Below are 12,092 nucleotides of genomic sequence, written 5' to 3'. Positions count from 1 at the left end.
TATAATGCTTTTGGTACTAATTGGTAGCTCATGGTTTTGAATTGGTTCAATTTTTAGTAGCTCATGGTTGTCTTCTATCATTGATAACTTGGTAGTTTTTGGTACTATTTGGTAGATGCCTTGAGGATTGCCTACTAGCTTTTGGTACTAACTGGAAGATTTTGGTAGTATTACTTTTCCCCCTTTGGTGGTTTATGGTTGCTTTCTATCAATGGTGTTTTGGTGGTATTGGTAGTTTTAGGTAGTTATGGTAGCTTTTGACAACGTTGTTTTGGTGTCTTTTAGGGTTTTGTTTTCCCTGCTTATGTTTCAACTACTAATTGGTAACTCATGGTTCTGATTTGGTTCTACTTTTGGTAGTTCATGGCTATCTTCTATCATTGATGACTTGGTAGTTTTGATATTACTTGTTAGTATGATGCCTTGGGGACTACCTGTTAGCTTTTGGTACTAATTGGTAGCTTTTGGTACTAATCTTGTTCCCCCTTTGGTGCCGTTTGGCAAAAGGTTGAGTATGATATGCTGGAGGCAACATGGAAGGAAGCACAAAGCCACACCCTCTTTGTGAAGCAAATGATTGCTGATGTTAGGCTTGGGAAGAGATTCATGTTATACCCTAGGTCCCAAGTTGTTGATTCGGTGGGTATGATCCACGTGTTTGGCACGTGTGTTGCATGTGGTGAGCTGTTGGAATCCGTAGGGGTTGTTGGAACCTTTATGCTTGAGTGCCGACATGAGTATCACCCCCTTTGCTTCAATCAAAGTAGGGATCATTGTGCCCTGGTTGTACTATGGTGATCCTTGAGGTGGCAAAGTCCTGGGTCACTGGGCATCATGTTGTGAAGAGTAAGTATGTGTGTGTTTTGCAAATCATATGCTTACCTACACTGAATGTGAGGTTGTTTGTAAGTACATGCTGTCTTTTATTGTTTTTGCAGAGGAGGAGGATGCTGCACGGCTGGGCCCAGTGGAAGAAATGGAGAGGTGGTCAAGGATGGAAAGAGTGCCACAAAGTCTGCTGCAAGTCGTATATGGGAGCGGGATGAGGTTACTAAAGATAGGGGATGTTATCCATGATTCTACAACCTTGAACTTGCAGTAGCTATATTCCTTTAATGGATACCTAGGACACTAGCAATTTTAAATTGGTTTATTGAGGTCTTACCTGTACTATTGTTCAAGATCATTGTCAAAGAGGTTCTCTTCACAAAAAGCTCACTTGATGAGTGCGGGACCTTAATTTGAGTCAAAGTGTTGTGCACACCCGATAGAACGGTGTCTTCGACATTGCTAAAATTGTTTTTTGCGCTCAAAAAATATATGGTGGTCCAAGGGTTACTGGAATATTTCCTTCTGTTCGTTCCTTGATAGACCTAGTGTTTGCTTGTGCCAACATCATGCCACCAATGTGCAAATGTTCTTCCTTGTACAGGCTTTTGGTAATCCAAGAGAATAAGAAGGATGTCTTTCTTTGCTTCTCTGCTCATGTTTCTTGCAGCCCAACAATTACAAATAAAATCTTGATTAGTCAAAATGGATTTGCTTTGTGTCTATTCGTCCGTGCTCGGACCACCTTCTAGCTCGTCAAAAAAGAGAAACTGTGGATCACCCAATCAATAATCTCCTATAGTACTGTCCATTGTCAAGGAGCAAGTGCGAGAGAGAGAGAGGGGGGGGGGGGCGGGCGGGGGGGGCGGGAGGGAACAATCCGTGAAACCGGGATTCACTGTGTAGATAGAGGGAAAAGAGAGAGAGAGAGAGAGAGAGAGAGAGAGAGAGAGAGAGAGAGAGAGAGAGAGAGAGAGAGAGAGAGAGAGAGAGAGAGAGAGAGAGAGAGAGAGAGAGAGCAACTTTGATGGCTATGGAGTATGCAAGGTGTAAGCTGCCAAACTCTGTGTGTGTGTGTGTGTGTGTGTGTGTGTGTGTGTGTGTGTGTGAGAGAGAGAGAGAGAGAGAGAGAGAGAGAGAGAGAGAGAGAGAGAGAGAGAGAGAGAGAGAGAGAGAGAGAGAGAGAGCGTCAAAGCACCGAACCCCCCCCCCCCCCCCCCCCCCCCCCCCCCCCCCCCCCGCCGCGTGTCTCACCCTCAACCCCCACCTCTTCTCAAGAGTGTCCATTTTCAGAAGTTAAAAATGTCTTCAAAAACAAAGAAAAAGAAATATATGGCCCCTCCCCAATGCCAATTAGAAGGTCCTCTCTTTTTACGCACATGGACCACCAAACCTATGTTGTGTTAATCTTTGTACCGCCAAACCATGCTTTTAACCGGGTTCAAAGTTTCCAAAGGATGGTTCAACAAGGGCTATATGCAAGTTACAGCTTGTGCATAGTGATTTTTATGTGCAAACTCCATCCTTGGGTAATTACCTATACTTTGTGACCTTCATTGATGATTACTCTAGGCATGCATGGGTGTATTTGCTTAATCTAAGTCCAAAGTGTTCATATGTTTCAAGCAATTTCTAGTTATGATTGAAAATGTCTTTAAATATACTATGGACACCTTCCATTTAGATCAAGGGGGAGAGTATATGTCTCATGAATTTAATGCATTTTTGGCTAGTCGTAGGATAAAACACCAATGCATAATGCCATATACACGTCAACAAAATGGTGTTGTTGAAAGAAAAAACAGGTCGCTTGTAAAGATGGCACAATGTATGGTCAAAAGTCAAGCTTTGCCACATTTGTATTGGCTTGAGGCTACCAAGTGTGCTACTTATGTACTTAACATGATCCTACCAAAGCCTTGCAGTCTATGACTCCTTATGAAGCATAGCATGATAAGAAGACATCTATTGATCACATGCACGTTTTTGGTCGTTTAGCTTATGCTTTGATGCCACAAATGCACTGTAGAAAATTGGATGATAAGGCCGCTAGATGCATTTTTGTTTTTTATAGTCCTGAAAACAAAGGCTATAGGTTATACCATCCACAAACAAAGCGTATCTCTTAGGGTTCATACCAACTGGCCTAACACCCATCATGCTGACCGTACTATCCTTACCTTTTCTTTTGATCATATAGAACAATAAGGAGTAGCGAGAAAATTTCAAATCCTCACACTGAGAGCTCCACCCACATCATGCTCATGTTCTCTCTCTCTCTCTCTCTCTCTCTCTCTCTCTCTCTCCGCACATGCACCACATTTGTGCATTCTTCAAGTGGTATCAGAGCACAATGGCGATCGTGAAAAGCATGGAAGTATCAAGAGATTCAAAATAATAGCTTGCTCGCTCTCGGCAAGATCAAGAAAGCTTGGAAGCTTTGTGAGAACAAAATGGGAGCTTGTGAGCTTAGTTGAGATGTATGCTCTTGTGGAAGCTCATAAAAGAATGTGAAAGATGATGTGTCGATGAAGGTGCTACCCTAGAACTATGTGCACAACAACACTATCTTCAAATTCAATTTTCTCCTTGTAGAAAGCAAGTCTGAAAATTCTATCCGCCCATTTCCTCCATTTTGACGTTGGAGAGGGGGAATGGGGGAACACGCCCGGCACAAACACAAGGGCCTCTCTATAGCTCAAGGTATTCACAACATCCCTATCCTCTCGGAAAACACCTTCAAAAATACACTTTACACTAGCAGACCACCGCCTACTCAATTTCCAATGTTCTCACACTCCACAAACCCACACACCTACTTTACACTAGCAGACCACCGCCTGCTCAATTTCCAAAGTTCTCACACTCCACAAACCCACCACACAACGCACACCTATTGCCACGGTCTATCTCCACCCTTACACACACTCACAGTCACTCAATCTCACTCTCTCACACAAAACACCGTCGGTCCGGGGGGGTACACACATCCACGCTACCGGCACCGAGGGGAAACATGAGAGCAAGAGAAAGAGAAGGGAGGAAGAGAAAACAACACCAATAGGGGCCAATGGTGGCTTGATTGCACTTCAAAAGGCATGTAGATTGGTTTACACTGCCATCACCATGGCCATTTTCAAAAAAAAGTTACAAAGGGGTTAGCTCTTCAGAGAACTCCACTTTGTAGGCATCAAACGGCACCAAAAAAGCCCCTAATTTGACTAAAATTTGATCTTTATAGGGGGGGCCTTTAATTTTGGAATTTACATTTCAATTGGTCCACTTGGCACCTTGATTTGGTATCTTTGGGAAGGGGGCACCGCTTTTCTTCATCGGCTTTCTCCTTCTCTCTCTTTTGCACTTGGGGGGGGGGGGGGGGGGGGGGGGGGGGGGGGGGTGCAATAGTGAGGTCGTTATTGCCCCCAGGCTTTTTTATTAGTATTATTATTATTATTTTTACCCCTTTGGGTCTACCCCTTGCACTGCTCTTTTGTCCTAGCTTTGACCCTTGACTACCCTTCACCAGGCTCTTCCCTCTCTATTTCTCTCTCCCCTCCTTCTTCTTAGTCCGACCTCCACTTTTGCCTTTTGTCCTAGGTTGCCCGGCCTTGAAATGGCCCTTTGCTTTGCACTTGTATTCCTAGCAGGTTTGCCCCCCCCCCCCCCCCCCCCTCTATGGGTATTGCCTCCTTGACACTTGACCTCCCGGCTGGCTTCGGGACTTCTCTCTGGCTTACTCCAATGTTGCGGGAACTCCTCTCTTTTGCACTTGCCCCCGGTTTGGACCCGGCTACTCCGGCCTTTCCTTGATTCCTGCGTGACTACTCCCTATCTCAAGGGAGGGGGGGCATTAGCAAGGTCGCTAATGCCTCCCACCTAATGCTTTCCAAAATGGGGCCCATTAGGCTGCGGGAACGACCCCCTCATTGGGCATCCTGCCATGTCATCATTGTGCGTTGACTGTCGACCAGCAAGAACCAACGGCCACTCTCCCCAGTGGGTGTGTACACCACTTGCACCACCCCGGGCTCAAAAAAACCGCTGACTGCGCCACCTGTCTGCGCCGACGCAGCGCCTCGCGCTCTCCGCCATAGCCAACGGGGTGAGGGGGCTCCCCTCTCTGTCCCCCTCTGTGTTTTAATGGGGGCTCACAGCCCGGCTTATAAAGCGCACCCCATCGAGGCCTTGCTATGCATGTGGCTCTATGAAACCCGCCACGTGGCATCCCTACATGGCTCCCCCTTTTGAACTCCTTTGAATCCCCCTTCAAGCTTTGGAAAACCTCCCCCCTTTTTTTTACCACTTTCAAGAAAGTGTAACTTGCTGCTCCCAGGCTTGATATCTGAGCCGTAAGACCCGGCTAAAAGCTCGTAATGTTGGCTTGGATCTACCTAATTCTCGTTGTCTCTTGACTTTCCTAGGCCCGCTCAGCAAGGCCGCCAAAAAACGAGAAAATCATTTGTAAACCTTTCACTGCCCAAGGCTCCCAACTTCATCTTGTTGTATCTAGCCGACCGAGCATCCAATTGACGTGCCGTTGATTTGCGCTAGTCCCACATGATGCACACTATCTTTGAAAACCTTGGCGAGACCAAAAAGATGCCAGATGGCACATCCCCCGATGCGGGCAAGTGGGCTCATAACCGGCCCCCAGAAAAATTTCAATTGACCCTAACTTGCTAACTTGAGCTCCGATTTGCAATCCAAGAAGACAGGCATGCCCCATAACTTGAGCTCTACACATACGTCCATTGACACCTGCCTGGGTCACCTGTCCCCAACTGCCCTGCCCGTCGGGGATCTGCTACACACTCTACCTTTAAACTTCAATATCTTGCACACCGAGGCTCCGTTTGATGAGCCGTCTAGACCGACTTCTAGAGCACATCAGATACTACATTCTAGGACATTGATAGAGCACTTCAGAAATATTCATCTGCTACCCCAACTGAGCCCTCTTTGAGCCTCCTTGGCCTAAAAAGCCGCATTGAGCATACTTTTTCGCTACCTCTTGGTTGTCCAGGACCTTGGCACCTGCTCTAGCCTTCTGCAAAGCACTTGCCTGCTACCTCTACCTGGCATAGACCATTTCCTAGCTCGGACCAACTTTGGCTGCATCAACGTGATCTACAACTTTGTAGAATAATTTTTTTGCAAATTCCTCATTGTTTTGCTGATATTCAGCTTAGACAAACTGTATATAGAAAATTTTAAAGTTTCTATTTTTGTGTAGTGTGTGAGTTTGATGCACTTTTGAAAGTACGATTGGTGCTCAAAGTTGAGTACATTAATCCTGAGATGAAGATGCAATTTTAGCTTGTGTTGAGGTTTTCTGGTAGATTTGAGCAAAGAAGAAGCGCGTAGATTTGGCCGACGGATACACATTTCTGACCGAGGCAAAGTTGTTGATTTATCCTCATTAGCACTAAGGTGGAGCTTCTTTTATAGGTTTTTATAGGACATTTTGGCAGTGACGGTCATTACATTTACATTGGGAGTTTTGAATGCATATGGTTTATGCACTATTGAGAGCGTTTCACTTGTCGTAATGAGCTGGTTTTGTGCTTTTTCTTTTTCTTGCATACCTAATGGCGCCTACTTGAGCGTGTGTCCTATGGTTTTGCAGTGATAGTTTCATGTTCTAGATGTACATTGTGTTGCGGATACTGCCATTGTGTATCATTGTGGAGCCGATTTTGGCTTATTTTGGTAGTCTCGATTGTTTTTGAGACTCGGTCCGGAAGAGTCCATTCTGAGATTGTGGCTAGTCGTGTATGCATAGCCTTTTGTGAGGGTCGTTGCATGAGGTTTTTTGAAGCCGAGCACTGGGGGCTGTGTTACCCAAAGTGACGTGGATTAGGTTGCTGGAGATTCCCATTTGTGGCCTCACCATAGGATATGTATAGGTGGGTATAGGTGCTTTGACGCAAAGTTGGCAGTCACTCGATAATTTCTTTGAGCAATATATGCCTAGTCAGCACTCTTTGTTGGTTTATGCATCATTTTTGGCTCAGTTTTGGTTGATATTTTGATCTCCGTATAGAGGAGACTCTGTCAAATTTCTCTCGCGAGTCCTCTAGTTTGGACATTGTACTGATTTTGCTGAGTTTTGTGTTGAGATTTTTATCTCTGTGCAAAGGAGTCTGTCAAAATTTTTGTAGAAAAATTCCTAGTCTCACTCGCATTTGCTCTTGTCAGTCATGGCTAGATTTTTTTTTAAAATGAGAATATTATATCAAGAAGTTTGATGGCACAAACTTCACGATATGGAAGTAGTGTATGCTTGATGTGTTGGTTAATAAGGGCCTTGCAATGCCATTGAAAGAGCGTAAAGATGGTGTTTACAATAATGATGAGTGGGAGGAGCTTGATGCTTGTGCTATGGCGACCATTCATCTACACCTTGGTGAGTCTATTTTCTTCACTGCTACAAAGGAATTATGGGAGTCATTATGCTTAGCTTGGGATGGTAAGAGTGCATCAACAAAGTGTTTTTGATGAAGAAGCTTATGTGCTTGATTATGAAAGAGGGTAGTAGTGTCAGTTCTCACTTGAATGAGTTCAATAGCTTGTTATAAATTTCAAAGATGAAATAAAAGCCATTTAATTGGCTATGGTCTTTATCTGCATCATAAGATATGTTTAACACTACCATTAGTAATTCTGCCCCTTAGGGAAAGCTTGTTTTTAATGATGTTACTAGTGCTTTGCTCATGAAAAAGATTCAACATCAATCCCTTGACACTACTGGGCATGGTGATGCATATATGGCTAGTGAAAGTAGCCAAAAAAACCATCAATGGAAAAGAGGTTGTAGACCCAGTATCGATCTTTCTCAAGATTGCAAGAATGCCCATAGCAAGAGTCGTGGATGTGCAATGAGGAGCATTGAATGCTACCATTGTCACAAGAAATGACACATGAAGAAAGATTTTTGTTTGTTGCAAAAAGAAAAGGTTAAGCCATTGTTGTGAGCCTTGAACCTCCTAAAGTAGAGTGAAGATAGAGGAGCTCAATGTCGTGGAGTCTCCACATATTGATATTGTTCCTGACCTGCCGCAACCATTAGAAGTACTAGTTTTCACTTTTGATTTGAGTCCAAAGCTCTTGATGAATGCTATGCGCAAAATTGGATCATCGACTCAGTGCCAATTTTCATGTTACTCCTCACAAGAAGTGGTTCTTTAGTTATGGCTCTACACATGGGTTAGTTAAGCTGGGTGACTCTCATCAACTTGAAATATGTGACATTGGAGATGTGAAATTGTGTATGCGCAATGGTATTGAGTTCATGCTTCTAGGTGCTAGACACGTGTGGCTTCAACAAGACAACTTGATGAATTCTATCTATGGAGCCAAGCTACCTTCTAGTGAGTTGTGGCATAGCCGGCTTGGTCACATGAGTCACAAGGGAATGAAGTAGTTAGATTGGATATATTACTATGCTAAACTGTTCTAATTTTAGTTTATGTGAGCATTGCACATATGGGAAGTATACTAAGTTTACCGCTTTGCCATTTGATAAAAAGTAAGAAAATTCTCTAGATTTGGTTCATAGCAATCTATGTGGACCTATGCCACATAAGTCTCTATGGGGGGCATTATATTTCTTGACATTCATAGACAACTCTACTTGAAAGGTGTGGGTCTACCTCTTGAAGAGGAAAGATGAAGTCTTTGGTGTCTTCTAGAAGTTCTTAGCTACGGTTGAGAACCAGTCAGGCAAGAAGTTGAAGCTTTGCGCAATGACAATGGGAAAGAATACATCTCCATAGAGTTTAAGCACCTTTGTAGCAAACAAGGCATTAGGAGACAATTTACTACACTGTATACACCTGCTCAAAATGGAGTTGCTGAGTGCATGAATAGAACAATTTAGGAGAGGGTCACTTCCATGCTATCTATGAAAAATTTCCCTCAAGAGTTTTGGGGAGAGGCTGTTATAACAACAATGCATATAATCAATAGGTTGTTGAGTACACTATTTAACTACAAGATTCCGTAGGAGATGTGGACAAACAAGAAGACTAATTTTGATAGATTATGTGTGTTTGGGTGTGAGGCATTCTCACATGTGCCTAAAGAGATTAGAAAGAAGTTGTATCCCAAGTCATGCAAATACATATTCACTGGCTATGGTGCAGATGGAGAGATGTGTTATCATCTCTGGCACCGGGAATGTTGAAGAGTTATTTGTGGCTCACAAGTAATTTTTAATGAATCAAGCTGCACAGAGAGCCTGTGAAAGAGGTTGAATATTGCAAAGTGAGATTTGAGGACATAGCCTCAAGTTCAATTATGCAAACAAATCAGTAGCGATGTACCTATGACTAGTAGTGATCTAGAGAGACTAGTGATTCTCCTAAGAGAGAAGAGCCCAGTAGTCAGGTAGTGAGGATATCTACACGTGTATCTTGTCCCCCTAAGTGTTTTCGGCCATGGTTAGACTTTTGACTGCGGAGAGCCTACATGCTACCAAGAGGATATCAAAATGGAAGATACTGTGAAGTGAGAGCAAGCAATGCAATTTGAGTATAGCTCAATTATGGCTAATGAGATTGTGAATTGGCAGAGTTTCTAGAGGGAAAACATACCTTGCCTTGTATATGGGTGTATAAGAAGAAGTACACGACAGAAGATCCTGAGCCTAAGTATAAGGCTAGATTGGTTGCTAAAGGTTTTAAGCAAAAGAAAGGCGTGGATTTTGATGAGATTTTCTCTCCAGTAGTCAAAATGACTACATTGCATCTTGTGCTTGGACTGGTAGCAATTGAGGACATGGAACTTGTCCAGATGGATGTGAAGACGACTTTCCTTCACGAGGATCTTGATGAGGATATCTACATGCAACAACCAAAGGGTTTTGAAGTCAAAATTGAAAAGCCTACAAGGGCATAATTGGTATGTAAATTGTGTAATGCATTGTATGGACAAAAGCAAGGCTCAAGGGAGTGCTACATGAAGTTTGACAAGTACATGCAATCCCAAGGTTATGTAAGGAGCTGGGAAGATTGTTGCTTGTACACTAGGAAGTTGAATGATGGTTCGCTTATCATCTTGATACTCTATGTTGATGACATGCTCATTGCTAGGAAGTCTAAAATGAGATTGTCATCTTGAAGAGAGTAGCACACAAATATCTATGAAGGACCTCGGAGATGCAAGTCACTTTCTTGGTATGCGTATCAAGAGGGATATAAAACGTGGAACACTGGAGTCACGAGAAACGTATATCCACAAAGTCTTGCAATGTTTTGATATGTGGGGGGGAAGACATTGAGTACCCCAATGTATGCATCTAAAAAATTTAGCAGCAATGATGCTCTTAAGTCTGATGTTGAGAAAGTAGAGATGGCCAAGGTGCCATCAACATTCTTGTGTATGCCATGGTACACATGAGACGAGACATTGCTTTTGCAATGGGAGTGGTTAGCAGATTTATGGAAAATGTTGGATGGAAGCATTGGGAAGCAGTGAAGCACATCTTGAGATATTTGAAAGGTATGAAAGACAAGTGCTTACACTTTGGGAACAATGATGCATTGATTGTTGGTTACATAGATGCAGAGTATGCGGGCTGTGTGGATAGTCAAAAATCCACATCTAGCTATGTATTCGTATTTTCTAGAGCAACTGTGTCATGGAGATCATGTGTCAAAATTGTATGTCATCTTCCACCACAGAGGCAAAGTATGTGGCAAATTTTTGATGCTAGCAAGGAAGTTGTATGGTTAGCTTGCCTAGTGGGAGATCTTGGAATTACTCCAACTCCAATGTTGGACTGCGATAGTCAGAGTGTGATTGCGTTAGCGAAGAACACTATGTTTCATTCCAAGTCAAAACACATAGAAGTTTGTTATCATGTGATACAAGACATATTGGCTAGCGAGTTCTTTAAGCTAATTAAGGTTCATATGGATGAAAACCCCGCAGATGCTCTCACAAAGAGCCTTCCTTTGAGCTGTTTTCACATTGCATGGCGATGATGGGTGTAGAGTGAATCCATAGGATGTACATACATAGGCCACTTGAGCCACATTGGCCTTGAAGTGGGAGATTGTTAGGGTTCAGGCCAATTGGCCAGACACCCATTATACTGAACATACTAACCTTACCGATTCTTTTGATGATATAGTACAATAAGGAGTAGTGAGGCATTTTAGAATCCTCACTGAGAGCTCCACCCATATCGTGCTCATGTTCTCTCTCTCTCTCTCTCTCTCTCTCTCTCTCTCTCTCTCTCTCTCTCTCTCTCTCTCTCTCTCGCACACGCACCACATTTGCACACTCTTCAGTATCTTGGTTTCATGAGATGTTATACTTGTGGAATATTGTGTTCAGTCCCAAAGACAATAATGTAAGTTCATAGGACATCTAGGATACTTTGTTGCCTCTTTTTAAGGGTGGAAACTTGAATGTAAGTTCCAATGAGGCAAATGTATATCCTATGAGGGGTTTGAAAAATGTTATAAATCAGCCTATTACTAATGCACATGTATATGATGTAGAAAGGCCTGACTCGAATCAATAGGCTAGAGATATGCCAAAATGACTAGTGCGTACTTTGCATGATAGTAAATTGGATGCACCTATGCCTAGTTGTATTCATTCTAGTTCTTGCCATACATCATATGCATCAAATTTTTATGCTTTGGCTCTTTCTAGTTTATGTGATGAAAAGGAACCTCTTTCTTTTGATGAAGCATATAATTAAAAAAATTGCATGGCTACAATGGAATCATAATTTGATTGAATTAGAGAGAATGACTACAATGGAATCATAATCTGATGGAATTAGAGAGAATGAAGAATGAAGTATGGAATTTATGTGATTTTCCTCCTAGCAAAAAGGCCATTGGTACGACATGGGTTTACAACTTGCAATTTAAGTTGGATGGTGTGATTGATCACTATAAGGCTGCAAGTTCAATCGTATTATGGTTGCAAGTGCAATCATAATATGATGCACTTATAGAGAATGAAACATGGAATTCATGTGATTTGCCTCCTAGAAAAAAGTCCATTGGTACAATGTGGGTTTAGAAGTTGAAACATAAGCCATTTATTAGGAAAGAAATAGACTCATTTTTGGGCCGTTTAGCTCTAGTGAGAGAATGCTCCTCAACCAATAGGAAGAAGGCTAACGTTATGTAGAAAAAGCATTCTCCTCATTTTTGAAAATGTCCATGAAAACCATTTTGGTGAAATTGTCACTATCACCAAAATGGTAAAGCGCTTGATAGTGACACCTTGCATAAGCACCA

This window comes from Adiantum capillus-veneris, chromosome 18 (genome assembly GCF_014529385.1).
Source record: "Adiantum capillus-veneris isolate H3 chromosome 18, ASM1452938v2, whole genome shotgun sequence".
Taxonomy (NCBI): domain Eukaryota; kingdom Viridiplantae; phylum Streptophyta; class Polypodiopsida; order Polypodiales; family Pteridaceae; genus Adiantum; species Adiantum capillus-veneris.
Note: the sequence above shows the minus strand (reverse complement) of the source record.